The sequence below is a fragment of the Suncus etruscus genome, chromosome 2 (genome assembly GCF_024139225.1).
Source record: "Suncus etruscus isolate mSunEtr1 chromosome 2, mSunEtr1.pri.cur, whole genome shotgun sequence".
Taxonomy (NCBI): Eukaryota; Metazoa; Chordata; class Mammalia; order Eulipotyphla; family Soricidae; genus Suncus; species Suncus etruscus.
The window spans coordinates 102,456,202-102,480,840 of record NC_064849.1 but is presented as its reverse complement, the minus strand read 5'-3'; the positions used below and the strand labels follow the sequence as shown (position 1 = coordinate 102,480,840).

The 24,639-nt window shown below is 36.7% G+C and overlaps 1 pseudogene; it reads left to right on the top strand.

Annotated features, from left to right (window-relative positions):
* The first annotated feature begins 2,084 nt into the window (after positions 1-2,084).
* Positions 2,085-2,231, top strand: LOC126002729 (uncharacterized; annotated as a pseudogene).
* The last annotated feature ends 22,408 nt before the right edge of the window (positions 2,232-24,639 follow it).

The window sequence follows — 24,639 nt, the reverse complement described above, 5'->3', positions numbered from 1 at the left end:
ATTTTTAGTGGTAGATCAGCTGATCTTCCTTCATAATGTTATGGGTAGGAAAAAGCTTATAATGTTCCTGCTATGAGTTTCAGTGACTGACCCCAGTTTAATTTTCAGGCTGTCCTGTAGGAAGGAACTAATCAATGCTTCTGTAACCTGAACCAACAGCCTACCAAGTCAGTCTTCCATGTTTTCTCCCACTTGTGTTTCTATTTTGTTTCCAAGATCATAAGGTTTTTATTCATTGGGGGTGGGGTTCTTATTTAAAAGTTCTTTTTAGCTTTGATATGAGTTTGGTCAGTAAGAATAAAAAAAAGCAGCTCATGGACTCATCAGGAGTTGATGCCTTCTCTATCTTTTTTTCACTCACTTCCCTTTAGCTTCATATCACTTCTTTTTCTTTTCTCCCCTCACCCTTGATTAGTAACTTTGGGTAAATGAACAAAAGAGAGGAAATGTGTCAGCATCAGGGTTGAAGAGATACTGGAAGAATTAGCGTTGTTTTTGGAAGTCACCATCATCATCCTATTCCAACATACTAAAATTGTTTCTCAAAATAGGCACCTCACACTAACAGCATTACCATCATCTTGGGGTCTGAATACAACTGAATACAAAGTTCAGGGTGTGGGACCCAGCTTCATGTGTATTAATACGGTTATTCTAATGCAAGCTACAGTTTTAGAACCCTTGTATTAACTTAGCTGACTCAATGCATCTCAGCCTGCACAGTGGAAGCATCACCTGTCTAATAACAAAATATGCTCAGAAACACTCCAGAGCTTCTGATTCAGCTGATCTGGTTAAGTCACAAGTATTATTTCTTTTTTTGGGGGGGAGGGGCACACCAAGCGGCACTCTGGGTTACTCTTGGCTCAGCTTCTGGTGGGCTCGGGGGCAGTACAAAATGCCAGGGATTGAACCTGGGTCTGTCCCGGGTGGTCCAAGTGCAAGGCAAATGCCCTATCACTGTGATATTGATCCGGCCCCAACAAGTACTTTTTCTGTTAAGTATCCCAAATGACTCAAACATCTAGTCAAAGTTTGTTATAGTCATTCATTTATTGTTTGAGCCCTCTTTGATGAACAGTATACCAATTCTGACCCTGTGTTTCAGAAATTCTTAGTGGGAATTTTCAAACTTGTATTTAATAGTTGGTTAGTTTTTTATTGAGTGAAACTTGAGGGAAGACAGAGAAGGTACATATTCAAAAGAAAACAGTCTTCTCCAGAGTAGAAAAGGCACACAAAGATACATGAAGACAAACAAGAGAATAAATATGCGTTCAATGGGCTTGAAAGGCAAGCCTAAATTGTCAAACATTTATTGAAAATAATTTAATGGGAACTGATCTAAATTTAGAAGTCTTGGTTTTGAATCTCAATTCTGTCATAATCAGTTGTGTAACATTAAATATTTTACACTCTGTGCCTCAGTTTCTCCACATGTATAAAAAAGAAGCAAATATCTAAAAAATGTTTTAAATAATTGGGACTGGAGCGATAGTACAGCAGATAGGCTATTCATTTGCCTTGCATATGGCTGACCTGGGTTCAGTCCCTGACAACTCATATGGACCCCCAAAACTGCTAGTAGTGATTTCTGAGGACAGAGCCAGGAGTAACACCTGAGCACCACACACACACACACACACACACACACACACACAAACAATTACATAGCTTTACATATGAACATCTACTTAATAAAATTTGTTATATAGCCATAATTATGCAAATTCTTTTCAAAATATTCATATTGTGAGCAAAATATTAACGATGTTAAAATAAACATAGTTAAAATAAATGTTTTGAGAAGTTTTAGCAAGTGTTTAAAGGATATTTTCCAGGAATGAGGCTAGAGATCAACAGTAGAACATTTGCATGTCTAAGTCCCTGGGTTTAATTCCTGGCACATTAGACTCCGAAAACAACCAAGATGCGCTTCAACAGATGAATGGCTAAAGAAACTTGGTACATATACACAATGGATTATTATGCAGCCATCAGAAGAAATGAAGTCATGACATTTTTCTATACATGGAATCTTTTATGCTGAGTAACATTAGTCAAAGGAAGAGAGAGAGACACAGAATCGTCTCACTCATCTATGGGTTTTAAGAAAAATTAAGTACATAAAAATAATTCCCATATAGAAAGAGGAGGTACAGTAAATGCACCCCATATACACCTCAGCACAGGCCCTTTGCCTGGTCTGTATTGTAAATTGGGGGACCAAAAAAATATATATACATATATATATATACATATATATATATATATAGGTTTCAAGCTGATTTACCAGATCAAAGTAATAATTGCATTACTTAGTAAAGACTGTAAAATGTTAGCACAAAAATTGAAATAAAGAGGAGCTGGAATGATAGCTAGCAGTAGGGCATTATTTGCCTTGCACACGGCTGACCCAGGACGAACCTGGGTTCGATCTCCGGCATCCCATATGGTCCCCCAAGCCAGGAGCAATTTCTGAATGCAGAGCCAGGAGTAACCCCTGAGCATCACCAGGTGCAGCCCAAAAACAAACAAAAAAAATTGATACAAAGAATAAGAATATTAGCTCTTCAAACATACCCAGGAATAATCACCAAGTATTGAGCCAGGAATAGTCCCCCAAGAATTACAGCATAAGGTCCAAAAGCCAAACAAATTAACAAAAATTATTCAATCAATGATCTATTTTTAACACCTTGTTCACCAAATGAAATTCTAATTACAATTTGGCTCTCCAATGAAAACAAACCCAAGCACTCTTTTGTTCTAGATGCTATAACTATGTCTCATTTATTTTTATGAATATTCAAATTTTACATCAGTTTATATGAATATTCATCAGTTTAGATGAATACAGTTTAGATGAATCAGTTTAGATGAATACATCAGTTTAGATGAATATTCAAATTTTACATCAGTTTATATGGTCAGAAATATATTTCACACATCAGCCTTAGAGGTACTGAATAAAATCAAGAGTCAAGAATAGTTTCATGGTAGAGTGCCTGCTCTGTAGGTATGTGCTGGGAGAATGATCATTGCAATCACCCCCATATACTGGGGCAGTGCTTCCTGTGATAGCTGGCATGGCAACAAAGGTGTGCCATGCCAGCACATATAAATTATGTGAGCCTGGGCATCACTACAACTAAAATATGTGAGTAACACAGCCTGTGTGAAACCTCCTATGACAGCAACAATAAAGGGAGGAAGAAAATTAATAACTAATATCAAGTTTCTAAACTTTCATAAAAGTTGAAGATCCATTGGGGTAATAAAAATTTTGTTTACTCTTAAAATGGCTCTGCAAAACGTTTTAGTTATTTTATTTCATAATGTATATAAAATTATTTCTATATTATTTGTACAGATGAACTTTAATAGGCATACTTACAAAAACATTTTAGGGTTTTATTAAGCAAGCGGCAATTACCAATTCTCAGGTCCTTTTAATTCTATGGTAATAATAACATTTTCTTTTCTCAGTCAACAGTGGCTTTACATATGTTGTGGTTTATTTTATATGCAATACACACATATTCTTAAATTTATAATCATGGAAAATAAAAATATTAAAATACAAAAAATAATAATAATTCCCAGAGTTGAGGACCGGAAGGACCGGCTAAAGATAAGAAGCTTACCACTAAGAGTGGTGAGTGCAGTTAGAGAAATAACTAAGCTGAGAAATATAACAATATCAGTGAGTGAAGGATGTAGAAAGCCTGTCTCGAACACAGGCGTTGTGGGGGAGGGAAAAAATGGGGGCATTGGTGATGGGAAGATTGCATGGGTGAAGGGGAGTGTTCTTGTTATGTCTGAAACCCAATTACAATTATGTTTGTAATCACAGTGTTTAAATAAAGAAATTATTTAATTAAAAACAACAATTCCTGACACATTAAAAATCAGAAAAAAAAATGAATGTTCCCCTTCTTTAAAGATTGGATTATTTTTTTCTTTATTAGTCCCACTTTCACACAAGTATATACATTTTAAAAATATTGATTCCAGGAGCCAGAGTAATAGATAGCACAGCAGTAAGAAATTTGCCTTGCACACAGCCAGCCTGAGACTGGCCTAGGTTCCATCTGAGCCTGAAAGGAGTGATTTCTGAGTGCAGAGTCAGAAGTAACCCCATGCACTGCCATGTGTGGCCCAAACAAACAAACAAACAAAATACTGATTCCATAAAAATTCACAGTTTTTATTAAAACTTTCTAAATTTTAGGGACTAGACAGATAGTTCAGGCTCATGCACTTACCTTGAATCCTAACAACTCCAATTTGAAGCCACTGCTTCACTCCTGCTCACAAAACCAGGATTAGTCTCTAAGCACCATCAGGTGTGGTCCAGAAAATAAAATTCAAAATTTATTACATGTCTTTTAAAAAAAAAGCTAGTAGAAATAGGAAATCAAAGTTCAGAATAACTGTTATATAAATTTAAACTACAAAACGAATAAATCTATATTAAATTAAAACCTTATGTAAATCTGAGTAGAGCAAAAGCAATGGAGTTGAAATAAGCAACTCTTGAATTTGATGGATGACAGATATTTAGATGAAGGATTTATGTGAATCCAGTAAAAAAAAAAAAAAAAAAAACGCTTTAATAAGCATTTGGAAGGGGTTTCATTTTGTGAAAACATTTTGATCTGTCAGTGTTTGTACATAATCCAAAATAACTACTAGAACTTTCTAAGAACAGTTCAGTTTACTTTATCACAAGAAAACACTCCTCCAAAAGAAATTAATTATAATATTTTTAACCACCACCATGGGAAACAGCATCTCAAATCTGAATGAGGATTTTGCACTAGCAGAGTCTAAAGTGTAAGGGCTGAAAGGACACAAGGTTCAAATTAAATTACCCAAGTGGTGAGGGAGGGCAGAGTGAGTATGGGGGAATTTCTGGACTGCATGTTTAACTATCAAACAAAGAAAAGCCTAAGGATAAGGAATCCTTGTAACTTCTGATTTCTAAGCAAAGTACACTGTAGTTACTGACCTCACATAGTGCAGATGTTTCAGTTTTCAGTAAGTGTGTAAAAGTCAACCTGAATGAGTGCTGACTCAATTTGAAGAATCAGAGCTTAGAGGAGTTTTAGAAAATGGCCCGAATAACCATGTCTTAGTGGCTAGTCCAGCATGAAAAACCAGATATAATTTCTGTACATGCTGAATCTTCTATATTCCTGTTTTCAGTTCCTCTCTACCACATGTTAAGTCCTCCAATTTAATTCATTCTCTTTCTCTGCCTCTGTCTTTCCTTTTTTGTTGTTGTTGTTGTTGTTGTTGTTATTTTCTTGTTTTCGTTTTTGCTTTTATGGGTCACACCCAGCAGCGCTCAGGGGTTACTCCTGGCTCTACGCTCAGAAATCTCTCCTGGCAGGTTCAGGGGACCATATGGGATGCCGGGATTCGAACCACTGTCCTTCTGCATGCAAGGCAAATGCTCTACCTCCAAGCTATCTCTCCGGCCCCTGTCTCTGTCTTTCTGTCTCTTTCTGTCTCTGATTTTCTGTCTCTCTCCCCTAATATAATACTAAGAAATCCACTCCAGATTACTCTTTGAGCAACTAACATTTTTGCTTCATCAAACCAAAATTGGGAAGGTGGCATATATATATTTGTAATATATGTATATAATATGTATATTTATAATAGCTGCATACTTGTTTCTATCATTAAGTAAATGGCTATAAGTATTGCATCAATAAGTGATTTCAACAGAGATTCTATATGTTATTAGTGTAGATATTATTTTTTAATTTATTTTTATTTATTTAAAGAAAATTCACCACATATTTGACATATTGATCATAATACATTTGCTTCCAGATAAGTAAAAGCAAAGTTATTGAAAATAATAGAAAGAAAAAAATTAAATGGAAGAGAAGGAAAAGAACAGTAGCGAGCACGTTTGTGAAAATTACTATATCTCCAATGAAATCATCAATATAATGGTAGAAGGGCTTAGTAAACTCTTATTGTTAGCTGTCTATTCTGTTAAATTAGGCTGTTCCTTTAGGGATTAAAGCAACAAACAAACGAAGTTGTCCAGAAATTCAAAGACCTATTACTGACACTAGTACTTTTAGGGATGTACTCAGCTGCCAGCCTCAGAAGAAGGAAGATATGTAGGGAGGGTACCCAAACTCACTCAAAAAAGTCCTGGTGATGTCATTCCAAAAACCAGTCTACTGAAGTGTCGTAAGAGCAGTGTCCTCTAAGGAAATTATAGTGGGGCAGTGATGAGGCAGAGCCTTTAGGGAAATGATTATTCTTGGTGATGGAGACAGTAAATGTGGCTTCAGCAGGATAGGGTCTTGGCCCACCCTCTCCTACTGAAAGGGCCAGTTCCTTCTGCATGGGCCACTGTAGCCATAATCTTTCACAGCTCAGTTTACATCTCATTTGAGAAAAGAGTAAGTCTATGGAACTGGCCCAATTCAAATATGGTGACTATCTAGTTTAGTTATTCTAAAAAACTAGTATATGTTGGTATCTGAGACTCATAGAGGAGATAAAAGGTCAGGTTAATCATATGGCCAGAATATAAATTCTGTTTTTCCAAAAGCATTTGGTAGTAGCTGGGTTTCCAGTTGATGCCTCTCTTCATTAATGTTAAATTTGTATTCATTATCAGATTCACTTGATTATGTTATATGAGATAGACACTTATTTCCTTCTATCTGGAAACATTGCAATTGACAACATCAGATCATTCATTTCCTTTCTTAGATTTAATATTGTGTATGTTGAATAAATGACATTGCCTATAACTATAGAGTCAGGGTGAAGTTTAACAAACTATTCCTACCAAATAGGTGGCATGTATTTTAACCTGTTTAAAATGGAAACTTTTTAGGTCTGAAAAAGAATATCAGATCTAAACACATGCCTATGTTCATGCAGAAGGAATTGGAGGATATTCAATATTAAATAAAATATTGGATTGCCTGCAACTCACCTTAAAATGCATAAAACACCATTGAGTAAATGAATATATGAGTGTGTGCTATAAAACAATACAGTAACAAAGTAGCAGTTATAGAATCTAAAGGATTGGGGCCTGAGAGATAACATGGAGGTAAAGGCATTTGCCTTGCATGCAGAAGGTTGGTGGTTCAAATCCCGGCATCCCACATGGTCCCCTGAGCTTGCCAGGAGCTATTTCTGAGTGTAGAGCCAGGAGCACTGCCTGCACACCCTTGAGCACTGCCGAATGTGACCCAACCCCCCCTCAAATAATCTAAAAGATTGATATTAGTATTTAATTTCTAATTCAAGTTTTGGATATGCATGCAATATTTTATGATAACACTGGGAGTATCCATGTCAAATAAACTAGAAAATTAAGCTGGAAATCTTAGCAGAATATAATCCATCTTCTGTATTAGCTAATGCATCCTATATACTGCATATGATAATGTATTTCTAGTATCTTGTAATCCTGTTTAATGTACTATTTTCTCTTCTAAACACAAATGGCTTTTTCATTTTCTCCTCCTGTGAAAATGAGATGCATGATGACAAAATCCTTTTAATTTTGTTTGGGGGCACACCCAGTGATGCTCAGGGCTATTTCTAACTCTGCTCAAAGATCAATCCTGGTGGGACTTAGGGGACCATAAGTGGTACCTGGAACTGAATCTAGATTGGCTGCGTACAAAAAAAAGGTTATCTGCCTGCTACACTAGATGATGTTTTGTTTTTTAATGCAGGACCATAAAGAGAACATTAAAAATATATATGTTCTTTCTAGTCACAGTTAAAATTTTATTATTCTTCTAAACATACCTGTACACAGTATAAGATTTTCCACATGTCCCTCTTGCCATCGTACTTGTGTTACTTTACATTGCACTCTATCAGAGCAGCCCCAATACTCTGAATTCATGGTTCCAGAGGGCCTGAAAGATTCCATAGCTTAACTCAGCTAGTGAACACAAGGTCCTTACTGAAAATTCCAGGGTTGCCACATGCTCTGAGGTAATCCTGACAGCCCTACAGTTAGTGATCCCAGGAACGAAAGAGCCCAGAAGATGGCTCAGTGATTTAGAAAGAACCCTGGACAAATATTTATGAAAAAGTTATTAAGTGCTTGTAATAAAATAATAGTCTTACATTTACATTCTTAATTTAGAATACATTAAATTTTGATCTCATTTGTACAAATATTTTATATGCTATATTTTTCTGTTTATTTTATAACAACTATTTGTCCTTATACATCTTGCTTTTATCCTTCATGAATTGGTCTTAGCTGCTATAATGCCTTTTAAAACCGGCATCTTTGGGGAAACCAGGAGATAGCTGAAAGGGTTGGAATGCATGCTGTATGTTCTGGTGTTCTATTGGTCGAGGACCCCTGAGGACTGCCAGGAATGACATTTAAAGCATCAGGCCTGGAGCAGTTCCTGAGCACTGCCTGATGGACCCACAATCAAAAAACCACCAGACAGATTATAATACTATTGTTTTATAGAATAAATATCATTACTCTGCCATTTTTTCCATCTTGTGTTTGCAATTTTTTTCTGACATGAAAAAAATTAAGTGTGAAGCTATTTATTTGAGCATCTCTTTCCTGACTTTTTAATTCTTCAATCATTTTATATTGTGGCTCTCTTTTGAGTACCTTTTCTGTGTTTTATAATATATCTTAACATTGACTTGGATTGCTTCACTCATCCTCTCCACCATCACTCCTCTTCATCACAATATTCACTTGTATTCTTGTTCATGTACTTTCCTAAGTTTATTGTTTTATTTAGTTTTTTTAAGCTTGTGGCAATATGGGGCTGGAGAGATAGCACAGAGGTAAGGTGTTTGCCTTGCATACAGCCAATCCAGGACAAATGGTGGTTCGAATCCCAGCTTCCCATATGGTCCCCCGTGCCTGACAGGAGCAATTTCTGAGCACAGAGCCAGGAGTAACCCCTGAGTGCCACCGGGTGTGACCCCAAAACTTAAAAAAATTTTTTTAAAAAGCTTGTTTTTAATAGGAATTCAGTATCAGAAGACTATAGGGACAGAGATAACCTAAAGACCACAGGTGTATGCTTCCCAAGCAGGAAGCCCGAGTTCTATCCCCAACAACACAGGCTATCCTGAGTATAACTAGAACTAGTCCCTTAGCACTGTGAGGTGTGGTCCAAAAACCCTATACCAGAAAACAAAATTAGAATATAGAGCCATAGTTATGGTTCAAATGATAGGGTATAAGACTCTGCCTGTAAGACTCTGGATTCCATCTTTGGAACTTCATGGCCCCAAGTACCAAGAAATGGCATTCCTCTCACCATTCAGTATTACCACCACCACGAAATATATAGGCTAATTTATTTTATTTTATTTTATTTTTTGGGTCACACCTGGCAGCACTCAGAGGTTATTCTTGGCTCTATGCTCAGAAATCGCTCCTGGCAGGCTCAGGGGACCATAAGGGATGCCAGGATTCAAACCACCATCCATCCTTCTGTGTCTAAGGCAAACGCCTTACCGCTGTGCTATCTCTCCGGCCCCAGGCTAATTTATCTTAACTACTAATAGTATTACCTACTCTTCTATCTCACACTTATAAGGTGAACTTTAAATATGTGGTATAGGGGCCGGGAAGGTGGCACTAGAGGTAAGGTGCCTGCCTTGCAAGCGCTAGCGTAGGACAGACAGCGGTTCGATCTCCCGGTGTCCCATATGGTTCCCCCAAGCCAGGGGCGATTTCTGGGTGCATAGCCAGGAGTAACCCCTGAGCATCAAACAGGTGTGGCCCAAAAACCAAAAAAAAAAAAGTCAAAAAAATAAAAATGAAAAAATAAATATGTAAAGGGAGCTTTATTTAGTTTACAAACTCTACTCTAGATATTAAGGAGACTTTTTTCTACTCAGGCAATCTTATGTATTCTCAGAGTAATTTTTCTGAGCAGGGCATAGTCTGGTCAAAGAGCAGAGAGAAGCTCATACAAAAAGTGAGGACATGGAGCTATAGCAGTAGCACAGAGGGTAGGGTTTTTGACTTGCACATACCTGACCTGGGTTCAATCCCAGGCATCCCATATGGAACCCAATCATGCCAGGAGTGCTAAGCACAGAGCCAGGAGAAACTCCTGAGTGCCAATAGATCTGGCTCCAAAAGCAATAAATAAATAAATAAAAATAAAAACAAAGGCATCCTCTAGTATAACTATAAAGCCACTTAAACTATACTAGTCTTACTTGCTAAGTTAATTGGTTACCAAATATAAAGGGACCATTATTATTATTATTATTATTATTATTATTATTAAATTTAATTTCACCCTTAATGTGGCCTATAGAGAGGTAGTAAAATGTTTAAAATGTGCAGTCCTCATATCTTCATGCTCTAGGTAAGCAATATTTGAGAGATTATTACTCTCAAAAAATGCTCTTGAAAGCCATGAGCATGTTTTTGTCATATTTTTTATGCTTTAAGACAATTTTATTTTTTTATTTTTTAAATTAATATTTTAATTTAAGCACCATGATTACAAACATACTTTTAGTTGGGTTTCAGTTATAAAAAAAAGACATATCCCCTTTCACCAGTGCAATATTATCATCACCAATGCCCCCCATTTCCCTCCTCCTACTTCGCTATCTGTATTCAAGAGAGGCATTTTGTTTCTCTCACTCACTACCATTGTTATGATAGTTTAAGACAAATTTTTAAACTACAAACCTTAAATCCAAGCTTTGAGTGAGATATTCATCTATCAAGTATGCAGTAAGTATCAAGAGAAATTATTGAATAAAATTCTAGAATTCCCTTTCTTTCTTTCTCTCTCTTTTTGTTTTGATTTTAGTCCATGCACAGTTCTCAGGGGTTACTCCTGACTGTGCACTCAGAAATGACTCCAGGCAGGTTCAGGGGCCATGGGACAAAACCCAGATAGGTCACATGAAAGGCAACTGCCCTGCACCTTATACTATCTCTTTAGCATCTAGAACTCCTTAGTCTTAAGAAACCTACTGTTTGTGGTTTTATGTACCCTAAAATTAGAAACTTGTGACAGTTGCAGGGTTATCTAGTCACTTTACTTTGCAACTTTCTTTTTTTTTATAAATTTTATTTTTATTTATTTATTTTTAGTTTTGGGGTCACACCCGGCGGTGCTCAGGGGTTACTCCTGGCTGTCTGCTCAGAAATAGCTCCTGGCAGGCACAGGGGACCATATAGGACACCGGAATTTGAACCAACCACCTTAGGTTCTGGCTCGGCTGCTTGCAAAGCAAACACTGCTGTGCTATCTCTCTGGGCCCACTTTGCAACTTTCACAGATTGAAGTTTACCCAGGAAGTTCTGCGGAAATCACCTGGTAAGCTAGCAAGATCTCTTCCACTCTCTAGTAGACATTGCTAGACATATAATTGCCATCATATCCATCTCCCCCTTTCATTTTATTTTATTTTTGGTTTTGGGGCCACACGGTTACTCAGGGCTTACTCCTGGCTGTGCACTCAGAAATCGCTCCTGGCTTGGGGAACCATATGGGAGGCTGGGGGGGGGGGGGTCGAACTACTGTCCCTCTTAGGTCAGCAGCATGCAAGGCAAATGCCCTACTGCTGTGCCACTGCTCTGGCCCCCATCTTCCTCCTTTTAAATAGTACTAACAGATAATAGGAAAAGAAAATACACGACCATGAAAAGTCATAGCTATCACTGCAGTTAATCATATTATAGACCAGAGGTGTCAGAAAATTTGATGGTGGGCTGTTTTTTTTTTTTTTAATTTTTGGCCACACCCAGTGACACTCAGGGGTTACTCCAGCTATGCATTCAGAAATTGCTCCTGGCTTGGGGGACCATATGGGACTCCAGAGGATCGAATTGCAATCCGTCCTAGGTCAGTCACATGCAAGGCAAATGCCCTATCACTGTGCCACCACTCCGGCCCCATGTTTTTTGTTTGTTCATTCGTTTGTTTGTTTGTTTTGATGATGATGTCAATTCTGGGCACCATTCCAAAAATGCATCTCAGCACAAAATTAACAGAAACATTTTTATTTTTTCATTAACTCTTAAATGTTTTGGCTATAGTTGTACCTCAAATCTTTTCATTTTAGTTATTTGAGGTATTGTCCTGAGTATTTTTCTATCTGTCAAGGCTTTAGTCATTACCCCTCTGTTTATGATTCACATCTCTGGCACATCAACTATCACCAGATATTAAATGAAGTCATCATCATTCTCTAAATCTGTCTTCCTATCTCCTATAATTGGAAGCATACAGTCACCACCTACCCAGATAACCCAAGACTTATAATTCCAATTCATTTCACATTTCCACTTTGTTACAAGTACCCCATTACCCAACAGAAACAAATGCATTCCCATACCTTCAATGATATTCAATAGGCTATATTTAGAATTCAAATCTTTATCTTCTTTGACTGTAATACTGAGTCTTACCTTGTATATTTCTTAAGACCATCATTAATTTACTATCAGAATAGTCTTTTTAAAGCACATATTTAAATACCTAAGATACTCAAGTAGTTGCTAAAGGGCTGTTTTTATCAGTAAATGTTGGTCTATAGACCATCAGCCCATTGTCTATTGCCAGTTACCTCAAAAAAAAAAGTGCATTTGGAACATAGCTATGATGGTTTATCTTATGTGACAGAGGCAAATTTTATCATTGGGGTAATCACCATGAGGCCCTTTACAGAAAACGTTTGTTGATTCCTGGCCCACAGATAGAATCTGAACTTGTGGTATGACTTTATTATTTGACTACAACCACTATCACCAGCTTTTGCCAAAAACCCATTTTAGTCTCCTTTTTGTCTAGCTGTTCATGTCTGCTTGTAAGGGCCAAAAGAAACTTTTTTTTTTAAAGAAATTTTTTTGATGAGAGTTAAGTGTATGTCTGCATGACAAGTCACACAACACAGTGCTACTGAGCCCTTACAATGGGCAGCTAATGTACCACTGAGAACAGAATGTATTTTATTTTATTTTAAATGACACAAATTTAAACTTAGTCATAGGTTTTTAATTATTTTTCACATTGGACAATGTTGAATTAGACTGTTCCCAAGCCACTCCTTTTCCCTCCTTAGGGAGAATATTTTAACTACTCTGTTCATCTGAGAAATGCTTATACTTTAGTAGTTAACTGAGGGTCATATTTTCTTTTTGTTTGTTTTTTGTTTGTTTGTTTGTTTTTTGGGTCACACCCGGCAGCATTCAGGGGCTACTCCTAGCTCTCCACTCAGAAATTACTCCTGGCAGACACCAGGGATATATGGGAAGCTGGGATTCGAACCACTCTTCTGCATGCAAACGCCCTACCGCTGTGCTGTCTCTCTGGCCCCAAGGGTCATATTTTCTAAGGAGGCTTTTCTATTCTGGCTTAGAACTCTGGTATTCTCGAAAAGAAGTGGGTATCCTTCTTTTGTGCCCTCAATTGTGCCATCATATTGCTAGGAACTTTTTCTTTTGATTCTGATTTGTTTTCCCCAATCCAAATAGCTTTTGCCAAAAACTCATTTTTGGTGGGCCAGAGAGATAGCATGGAGGTAAGGCATTTGTTTTTCATGCAGAAGGTCGGTGGTTCGAATCCCAGCACCCCATATGGTCCCCTGAGCCTACCAGGAGCGATTTCTGAGCTAGAGCCAGGAGTAACCCCTGAGCACTGCCGGGTGTGACCCCAAAACAAAACAAGACAAAACAAAAAAAAACTTATCTTTTGGCAAGAAAATCCTTGTACAATTTATCTCTGCTTAAAAAGTCCTGAACCCAGAGTTGGGAGACATTGGTGATGGGAATGTTGTACTGGTGAAGAAGGGTGTTCTTTTTTGTAACTAAAACCCAGCCACAAACATGTCTGTAATCATGGTGCTTAAATAAAGGTTTTGTTTTTTGAAAAAATAGTCCCTAACCCAGTTGCTGAATTATGTCAGTTTAATTAATATTTATCAAGTTGATTAATGCCACATGTAAGCTTCTTATTCAACATGCAAGTTTCTTGCTTTATAGTCCTTTGATGAATTAAAACAGATGGCTCGTTCAAGTGCAAATATATTCTATTTAATTCAACCTCCTCTGATTAGATTAATTTCTTCTTGGAAAAAGCACAATTGCTTTTTGTTCACACATTTCATAGCTCATTTTCATAACAGTATAGAAAGTGACGTATATGAGTTAGGGAAATTTGGAAGAAAAGAGGTGGTAACTTGAGAAGCAAGTCTACCACATTCCCCTCTACGTACCTATCTCAATCACTCAAGGAGATGCTTGAGTGACTCAGGATGAGAAATTTTGCCACAGGACCTGTACATTATAGACCTTATATCTCACCAGCTTCACACATCAGTCCTCAAACTGTATGAGTCCCACTTAATAAACATGGTGTCTGAATTGGTAACTGCTATTGAGATTTTTAGGGAGCTCTGAAACTCATACTGGAGAAAGAACTTACTCTTTGCAGGAAAAGGAAAATCAGTCCTAACGTTTACCCAGATTCTTTACAGGTTCATCACTTTCCCTCCCTGATAAGAATTTCAAAAGTAGATGAGTAGTAAAAGGAAGTAATTTTACTTAGAGATTGGGAAAAAGGAAAGAAAGTAACACTTCAAGAGAGTATGCAGAGAGGAGAAAGCCAAGAGTATATATCTCAGCTTGAAATAAGGGTAAATCTCCAAATTGGAGAATATATAGCAAAAAGTATAACAGAATATAAACAGCCTTTTAAGGGTTGTTTTTATAACCCAAATTATTCCAAAACTGAGCCCACATTGGGTTTTCTATAGTGATGAGTTCATTACTAAGTCATTGTCAAAGGGAAGGATTTTGAACTTTTTGTGGTTCACGTTCTTATTCTTATCACAGCCGTTTGTTCCAGCTGGAACTTCTCTCTAGAGGAGAGATCCAACCTTCTCTGGACAAATTGTTGGCACAATTTTTGTGCCTACATACTGGACCCAGCCTTTATGCTTTTTGGATTTTTAGATCTGGTGACAGTATCTTTTTTGAATTATATCTTGGTTGTATTACTTGCTTAGTAAGGCACCTCTCTCCTATTTTTCTACATCTTTCAGAATATTTAAAGTACCCTATTCTACTAAAAGTCATCAGAAAGAATTCACTACCCCTCCTACTGGTTTGACCTCTGTGAAATTTGTTCAAGCTACCTTTGAGCACATCAGCTTCCTATACTAATATAAATCCTTACTTTATTAAGCTATATAAAACCTTAACCTATTTAATTTACATTTAAAACTTTTTATAATCTAAAAAAGAATGTCTAAGAAATGTTTCATATTTTCATTTTCTTCTTCAAACCCAAATCAAATTATTCACTTGTGTGTGTGTGTGTGTGTGTGTTTTGTTTGTTTGGTTTTTTTTTTGGGGGGGGGGGGGGTCACACCCAGCAGCGCTCAGGGGCTAATCCTGGCTCCACGCTCAGAAATCGCTCCTGGCAGGCACGGGGGACCTTATGGGATGCCGAGATTCAAACCAATGACCTTCTGCATGAAGGCAAACGCCTTACCTCCATGCTATCTCTCCAGCCTCAAAGTATTCACTTTTATATAAAAAAAGATCAATAGCTCATAAAAGCCATAAAGGGGGGCTGGAGTGATAACACAGCAGTAAGGCATTTGCCTTGCAAGCGGTCAACACAGGATGGACCCCGCCAGTTTGAATCCAGACTTCCCATATGTTCCCCCAAGCCTGACAGGAGCGATTTCTGAGCACAGAGCCAGGAGTAACTGCTGAGTGCAGCCGAGTGTGACCCCAAAACAAAACAAAACAAAACAAAAAGCCAAAAAGGTCCCACTCAAATCTAAATATGCCTGAGAAGCTAAACAAGTTAGGTCTATTTAAATATGTCAATAAAATAAAGTAAAATAATCTAAAGTACACAGAGTTTAGAGCTTCAAATCAAAACTTCCATACTCATCCTTTCTCAAGTTCCAACTTCAATACTAACGATTTTCTGGAGTTCTTTGCTACCATGTAGAAAGAAAAGCTCTTTTAAATAAATTATTTCAAATTTATTTATTCATTTATTTCAAAAAATAAGTATAATAGAAAGGAAGAAGGGTGGAGGTATGAAGAAAGAGGACAAGAAAAGTAGTGAGGAAAGAATGAATAGAAGGAAAAGTTGAAGGGCGAGGAGGAAAAATGAAAGTTATAATAAGCTGATTTTTAAGAGATTTCAAGTGGTTTTCATGTATTTTATGTATGCTCTGATAATTTATTCATGTCATAGAAGGGATTATAGAGGAAGGATAATATGAATAATGACAACGCTTGATCTTCTATATTAAGTTTCTATCATCCTACAAATTAGAGTTTTGCACATTTTCCTAGGGATCATCTATCAAATGTATCTGCACAACAAATTTGTACAGTTACTATGAACAGTTCCAGCACCATATGATCTGTGAACAGGTTCAAGTTCTGCTTTTTGCTCCCTGCTTTACTTTTAGAAACTCCTGTCCCCTCACTAGTCCATTTTGTTTGTTTGTTTGTTTGTTTGTTTAGTTTTGGTTTTGGTTTTGGTTTTTGGGTCACACCCGGCAGCACTCAGGGGTTATTCCTGGCTCTACGCTCAGAAATCGCTCCTAGCAGGCACCAGGGACCATATGTCGGGATTCAAACCACCATCCTTCTGCATGCAAGACAAAAGCCCCCTATCTCCATGCTGTCTCTCCTGCCTCACTAGTCCATTTTTGACTCTGAAATTTTTTTTTGACTCAGACACAACAATACTTTACTCATAGAGGGCCTGATTGCCTGGTGCTAAGGTTCAGCACTTTAGAGCTACTTGACCTCACAGTGCTCTTGGAACCACTGGAGCTACCAGGCAGAATCTGTGGGCTGGGAGGTAAGTAAAGAAAGGGTATAATCTGGGGCCTTGTCTATGTGTTTCATCCCTTTGTACTATGTCTCTGGCCCATTTTTTGTATTGTTCTTTTTAAAAATTATCCTAAGTAAATGCCTTTAAAGTCTTAGTTTAAAATAAAATTAATAAATTTTCTCTAAATAATTTTGAGATGTTTTTATTTTAAGAAAACAATAACTATGGCCTACTTTATAACAATGCTTTGTAACATCTGGCATTGTGGGGGATTTGAGGAATTAAAAAAACAAATATAATCAACAAATTCACGTACTTTGAGTCTGAGTAAATCAATTATTATGTGATTCTACCTGACTCCTGACCCCACAATCCCCCTACCAGAGACTGTGGGTTTCTTTGAATGGGAATAATTACCTACTTATATAATTGAACAACAGAAGCGGCTATTTTTGACTCCTTCTAAGTTGCAGAACTTTCCCCAAGAACTTACAAGAGAGAAATAGGCTCTTTAATAACGGGGGGTGGGGGGGTGCAACAAAAATTTAGAAAGGAAGTATTGACAATAGATCAAACTTTCAAATACTTATAGCTAAACTTTCCTATGTCACAAAGAACAAGAACAATTAGGCACTGACTCAGGGAGAAAGGAACTATTATTCACTGCTGGTGGGAATGTCAACTAGTCCAGTCTTTTTGGAAAACAATATGGATATTCCTCAAAAATCTAGAAATTCAACTCCCTTATGATCCTGCCATAGTACTACTAGGAATATACTCTAAGAACACAAAAACATAACACAAAAAATCCCCCACATTCCTATGTTCATCACAGCACTATTTACAATAGCCAGAATCTTGAAACAACCCAAATGCCTGAAAACAGTTGAGTGGTTAAAGAAACAATGGTACATCTATACAATAGAATACTATCCAGCTGTTAGAAAAATGAAGCTATAAAATTTACTTATACATGAATGGATATGGAATCTGAGTGAAATGAGTCAGAGGAAGAGGAATAGACATAGAATAATCTCACTCTTTTTTGGGATATAAGAAAGATAAAAGATAGTATGGTAATAATATTCAGAGACAATTAAGATGAGGATCTGAAAGACCAGTACATGCTAAGAAGCTTGCCACAAAGATTGGTGAATAAGGTTAGGGTGGTAAATGTCCACTATGACAATGATCATTGGAACTGATCACTCTGGACAAAAACTGAGTGCTTAAAGAGGATGAAATGCTATGCACGGCTTCCTTTTATTAACAATAGTGCAAACCACAGTTCTAAAGAAAAATAAAGGATGAGAGAGAAACAGAGAGAGAGACAGACAGAGAGAGAGAGAGAGAGAGAGAGAGAGAGAGAGAGAGAGAGAGAGGAGTTAAATGCCTGCACCAGAATCAGGGGAAGTAAGGAGAGGGAAACTGGGACATTGGTGGTGGGAAATATTCACTTGTGAAGGATGGTGTACATTGTAAGACTGAAATTCAATCATGAACAACTTTGTAATCATGGTGTTTAAATTAAAGAAAAAAATATTTTTTAAATTCAGCGTGATGGTGACTGAATTGTTAACCATGGGAATATTTGTGTTCTCCAATATGTAAAAAATAGTAAAATATCAAACTTCACTATTCAGAAAAGTATCTATAATTAAAATATCCAGAGTATTAAATGTCAATTGCAAAGGATATCTTATAGAAACTATGTCTTTATTCTTTTAGGGGGTTTTCTTAAGTCACAGTACCTACCACTTAGGATGTTAAGTCAGAGGAGTAAACCTAATTCATTGATTTATGCCCAAAGTATACATTTTTGTGCATTTTTAATGAAACTATCTCAAAAATCAGAGTTAAGGTAATAGAGTATTAAACTCAGTAAAAGCAAACTAAAACTTTTATCATGTGATGAAATTATGTGAGTATAGTTTTTCATATTTATGTTATATGCATATCAGTTCTTATATCCAAATAAAAATAAATATTCTAAATAAAAAACTCTTTAAAATATTTCCAAAGCTAGGATCTGGGTACTATAACTCATTAAGCAACAAAGTGATATGTTTTAGAAGTCAACTTTTCAGAGCATATGTAAACTTATTGTGTGTGGCATTGTCCAATATTTACAGAATTCAGTAAGAATTAGTGCTCTTATCACTATTCCAGCTTCAGAGAAGCAAGGAGAAGTAACTTTGTCTAGCTGCAGAACTGATAGTCAAACCCAGGCAGTCTGGCTCCAAGGTCTGAGTTCTAAGCTTCTGCATATTTTTGCCTTGAACAGTATAAAGTCATTACTTTTCCCAACATGCCTTTGTCATGTAACTCTAACATGATCATATTTCCATTGACAAGATCTCTTCCATCTTTTTAGTAGACAAATTAGCCTAATATTCTCTTTGTGAGATAGATCAGCTACTGTCAATCTGCCCAAGCATGGACTTTTGTGTATTTACTTTTCCATTATCAAAGTGACTTACAACTCTCAGTACCTGAGAACTTAACAAATGAATCCTGTGGAAAAGAGATAATGAGTAATTTAATTTGGAACTTTCATAGAAGAAAATAATATTCGTATTTCCCCTAAGCAGGAATTGTGTAGGATTTCAAAGAGTTTCAAATAATGTTATTTTGAAAATAATTAGACTATTATTGTGATAAAAAAATAATTGGCAGGCAATTATATACAATATATGTTCTAATTATCATATCACATAAAATATAGTGTTTATACTGGGGCTTTAATAAATCTATAATTTGGGAGTCCAGAGAGATTGTATGAAGAACCAAAAAAAGGTGTTTGCCCTGCACTTAGATGATCAGGTTCAACTCTTGGCACCCCATGGTCTGCAAAGCTCCACCAGGAATGATCCTTAAGAAAAGTCAAAAGTAAGCCAGGCATAAAAGAAGAAGAGTAAACCCTGAGCCCTGAGCACTACCAGGTATAGTCCAAAAAAATAAATAAAATAAAATAAAACGTAATTGATTAATTAATGTAAATACATAGTGTGATAGTTCAATAGAGAAAGTTGAACTCATAGAACAATTCCTTGCTTAGGATCTATCTTAGGGTCTCTTTATCACAAAAGTCCCTTTCCCTTTGTTTGCCTCTAAGTCACCTCTGATCTTAAAGTTTTGTCATTTTTTTCTCCTGTCCATAAATAGACCATAGAGATGCATTTCTTTCTAGATTAGGGATCAAATGAACAGAAAGAAAAACAAAGAAGAGGGGAAAAAATAAAACTTCTTTGTCTCCTTGACACAACCAAGTTGTGAAATTTTGAAAGCAAAAACATGAAAAAAAAATGAAGTGAAACAACCCCTCCAAGACTTATCAGATGACCTTGTTTGAAGATTTTCACGCTAGCTAGCAAGTAATTTTATTTGCTAAGTCATTTAATAGCCTATTTCTATTAATCTTGCCTAGAAATTTGTTTTCCCTCCAGTGTCTTTCTCTGACTTTTCATCTCTAAGGAACATCTAGGGCCACATGAATGAGACAAGAATGAATTCTCTGTAAGAACTCATTCATAAATATACAGAAAGGAAGTCAGAGATGCTTGCCTTGCAGGACAGAGAGATCCTTGCCTTCCCTCTTACTTTGCAGGTAGAATGCTTGCCTTGCAGATGGCTGACCCAGATTGGATCCCTGATACATATATGGTTCCCTAGAACCAGAGGAGTGATCCCCAAGCACAGATCCAAGAGTGAGTGAGATCTGTGCATTATTCTGTGATCCAAAAACAACACAAAAGATAACCAACAATACACACACAACCAGCTAACCAGCGGTCATCACCTTTTTTTGGTTCTTATTATCATGTTGTTTACCCGCTACTCTGCGCGGCACATACAGCCACACCATCATTGCTATCTACTCACTACCTGTTTAAGGAAGATTTACAGGTGTTATGACCATATGTCTGGGTTTTTTTGTTTGGTTGGTTGGATTTTGGTTTTTGGGCCACATCCGGTGATGCTCAGGAATTACTCCTGGTTATGCGCTCAGAAATCTGAGTGCAGAGCCAGGAGTAAACCCTGAGCACAACCCAAATAAAATAAATAAACCAAAATAAAAAAGAAGAAGCTAGAGGGAAATCTAAGAGAGCTAAGATTATTTCAATGGAAGCTATCGAACAGTTTTTAAAATAAAAACAACACAGCTATACTAAAAGTTCTCAGAAGCATACCTTCAGGATGACTGTAAAATTTGGGGGCCACTTTGAGAGGGAACATAATGCAAAAATCCTTTGCCTGATAAAATTTCCTTTGGGCTTCAATGTAAATGTGAAAAAGATAACAAATTCCCTGATCAAATGTTTCCTGCAAAAAAAGAAAAGTTGATACTGTGGCAGGAAGAATATTGATGAGTCAAGATCATAAGGCTCTTTTCCAGCGTTTTTCAAATAAGGTCTCTTTATCACTGAAAAGTGGTCTGTATTCTTTATCACATTGTGAATGGTGTCCCTAGAGTGGTACAGGGCACAATCACCTTAGCTATACTCATGGCTGTCCTTGCACAAAAGCACCCTTAGAAACAAGGAGATAGAAAGGGAAAGGATGGAACTTCACTCCCATTCTCAGTTTTCCAAACTCATTTGCCTCCACTTTTGCTATCTCTTTACCACCCTAAGTTTGAGGAACAAGAAATAGGGGGAAGTTGGTGAGTATAAATGGAAAGTGGGAAAGTTTGGGGAAATACACAGATGTGAGAATATGTAACTCGAAAAGTTAAATAATAAAAAAAAGAAAGAAAAAAGAGAATATGTAACTCGAAAGCCAAGTTGTGAAACTTAAGCTTTTTGTCCCCTTCTATTAATTAGTGTCTCAGAATCAAGAGGTCAGGAGACCTTGGGGTGGTATCTCACTTTCTTGAGTATGATTCACTTTTACTGTAGCTCCAGAAACAACACTGGCTGATTAAAGCCAGTGCATTGCCATATGCAGAAATCTTTACATTTCTCACACACAACAAAGAAGTTTTTCATTGGTTAGAAGGGGAAGTAGTTTGAAAGCTTAGCTGTTGAAGGCAAGAGGTAAACAAAGCTTAAAGCCCCACCCAGATATACTCCTGTCTATCCTAGGAGTCTAATACTTTCTACAGACATTTCTGTGCTTAACTTTTGTTCAGTTACATTGGATAGGTCTCTTACCGATCCACAGTTTCCTAATTTGTCGAGAGTTGTAGAATTTACAGAGATTCTTTTAAAAATTGGAGACTTCTCTTTCATTCTTTATTCTGCATTTTAGTAGTGTCAACACAGAAGTGTTTGAAATGTAAGTATAAGTGTAAATTTAAATGTAAGTGTAAGAAATATTGGGACTAGGGTGATAGCACAGTGGATAGAGCATTTGCTTTGCACATTACCAATCAGGACCTACCTGGGTTCAATTCCCAGCATCCCATATGGTCCCCAGAGCTTGCCAAGAGTGATTTCTGAGGGCAGAGCTAGGAATAACCTTGAGCATCAATGGGTGTTGCCAAAAAAACAAAAAACAAAAAGAAAAAAGAAAGGAAAGAAATATCATTGTTTTTATATAGCTATCTCATACAATAAATGCTTTTTTCTTTTCAAATTTTCTTTAGCAGACCAGTGGATTGATCCATGAAGTATTGCAAACAGATTGATCTTAGCTTAATAAGATGTTTTGATCTTTTCAAGTTACAAGTAAATTCTTTAGATGAAGGCTAAGAAATTAAAATTAATTTTTTAATTAATTTAAAATTAGACTTAATTAAAATTAAGTCTAAGAAATTAAACTCCACCTAAAAGAAGATTAAAGCACTATCTTTTTTGCTTCACTCCCTTTAAGTGAAGCTTAGCTTTGTTCTAATTCCATTAACCCAATTACTTATCTAAAAATCCATATTCACAGCAATTGATACATTTAAAAAAAAATCTCCAAACCAGTTTTTAACGTCATTCTCTTGTTTCAAGAATAAAAGTGTTACAATCATTTTTAATCTTTCATTTTTTCCTCTTTAGGAAGGAAGGAAGGAGGGAAGCCATTTTTAATCTTTCTTTCCTTCTTTCTTATATCCTATCACTGAACACCTATTTACATGACTATCAGAATTTTTCATGGCAGATCAAACATGAATAAAAATGAACAAACTAAACTACATGTGTTTGGAAGTCATTGCCAGATGAGAGGTAGCTTGTGCCTGCAATGCCTTTGTGGATAGTATCTTAGCTCTAATACTCAGACACACAGGATGAAAAGCTCAATTTTGGGGCTGGTGAGATGGCGCTAGAGGTAAGGTGTCTGCCTTGCAAGCACTAGCCAAGGAAGGACCGCGGTTCGATCCCCTGGTGTCCATATGGTCCCCCCAAACTAGGGGCAATTTCTGAGTTGCTTAGCCAGGAGTAACCCTGAGCATCAAACGGATGTGGCCCGAAAAAAAAAACAAAAAAAAAAAAAAGAAAAAGAAAAGTTCAAATTTATTTTGTCTTAAAAAAGGTTTTGTTTTGTGTTTTTTGTTTTTGTTTTTTTTTTGTTTTTGGTTTTTGGGCCACAGCCGTTTGACGTTCAGGGGTTACTCCTGGCTATGCGCTCAGAAATTGTTCCTGACTGGGGGGGACCATATGGGATGCCAGGGGATTGAACCAGGGTCCGTCCTACACTAGCACTTGCAAGGCAGACACCTCAAAATGTTTCTTATATTTGTCCTTTACTTTCTATTTTTGCAGCCACCATCCTAGTCAAGTTATTATATCCTTCTTACATTATTGTAATGATTACTAATATTTTTAATTATTAAAATTAGGCTATTGTAATACAATCCTATTTCCCTTTACTTTCCTCAAGTTTATCTTTGGTTATACCAATAGCTAATATAGTTACCATTTTCTATGAGGTTACAGTTATTTTTCATTATCTATGACAGTCACACCCACTTTCATCAGGCTCTAAAAGGAACCTGTTCAAGTTCTACCCTGTCCTCCAACAACCTCTACTCAAGTGACATTCACTATTCCTGCCTACCATCAACATCATTTTTGGTATTTTCTTTGGTTCCAGAAGATACTCTTAGTAGTAGTGAAGCATCATAAGTACCTGTAAATCAGATATAGTCTTGAGCACATATTATATGCTGAGCCCTATGCCAGCTTTCATAGAAAACTTACATGTTAGTTAATATTGTAATATTGTCCCAAATTGTAGAGATAATAGATCAAGTTGAAACTCGGGTTCTCTCAGATGACCAGTAGGAAATTAATAAAATGTCAGAGCACTAGTACATCAAATCCCATTTTGACTTACATATACTCCTTTATTATTCTAACAATTATATTGTTGTTTAGTTCCTGGTATTTGTGTCTTTATCTGTCCAATTGTGCTGAGAATCTTTGATTACAAAAGTTGAGAGTCCTATAAGGCATAGGTGTTGCTATCACTGTAGATTTTTCTCACTTTCTCTATTTTTGCCAGAATTCAAAGTGTAGCACCTGTTACCTATTAAATGCTCAAAAATGTTTAATGAGACTAAAGATGACAGCTCCTATCAGATACTCAATTATATGCCATCATGATATGGGAGGATTTAAGGAGCAGAAAAAGAAACAAACCATTCTGTAAACAAGTAGTCTGCATTTCACGGATAGTGCCCAAATGCTAAATGTAAATCTGGCAGACTGTTGACACCTCCTCTGTCCCTGCTTAGACAGCTGTGGATTACATCTGCATCAAGTCAGCCAAGAGTTATTTATTTTGAAATGTGCACTGACCCTTTCCAAAGTCCAAAGGGCAAAAATGTCACCTTTGTTCGTTTCTCAAGAAAAATATTTTTAAGATC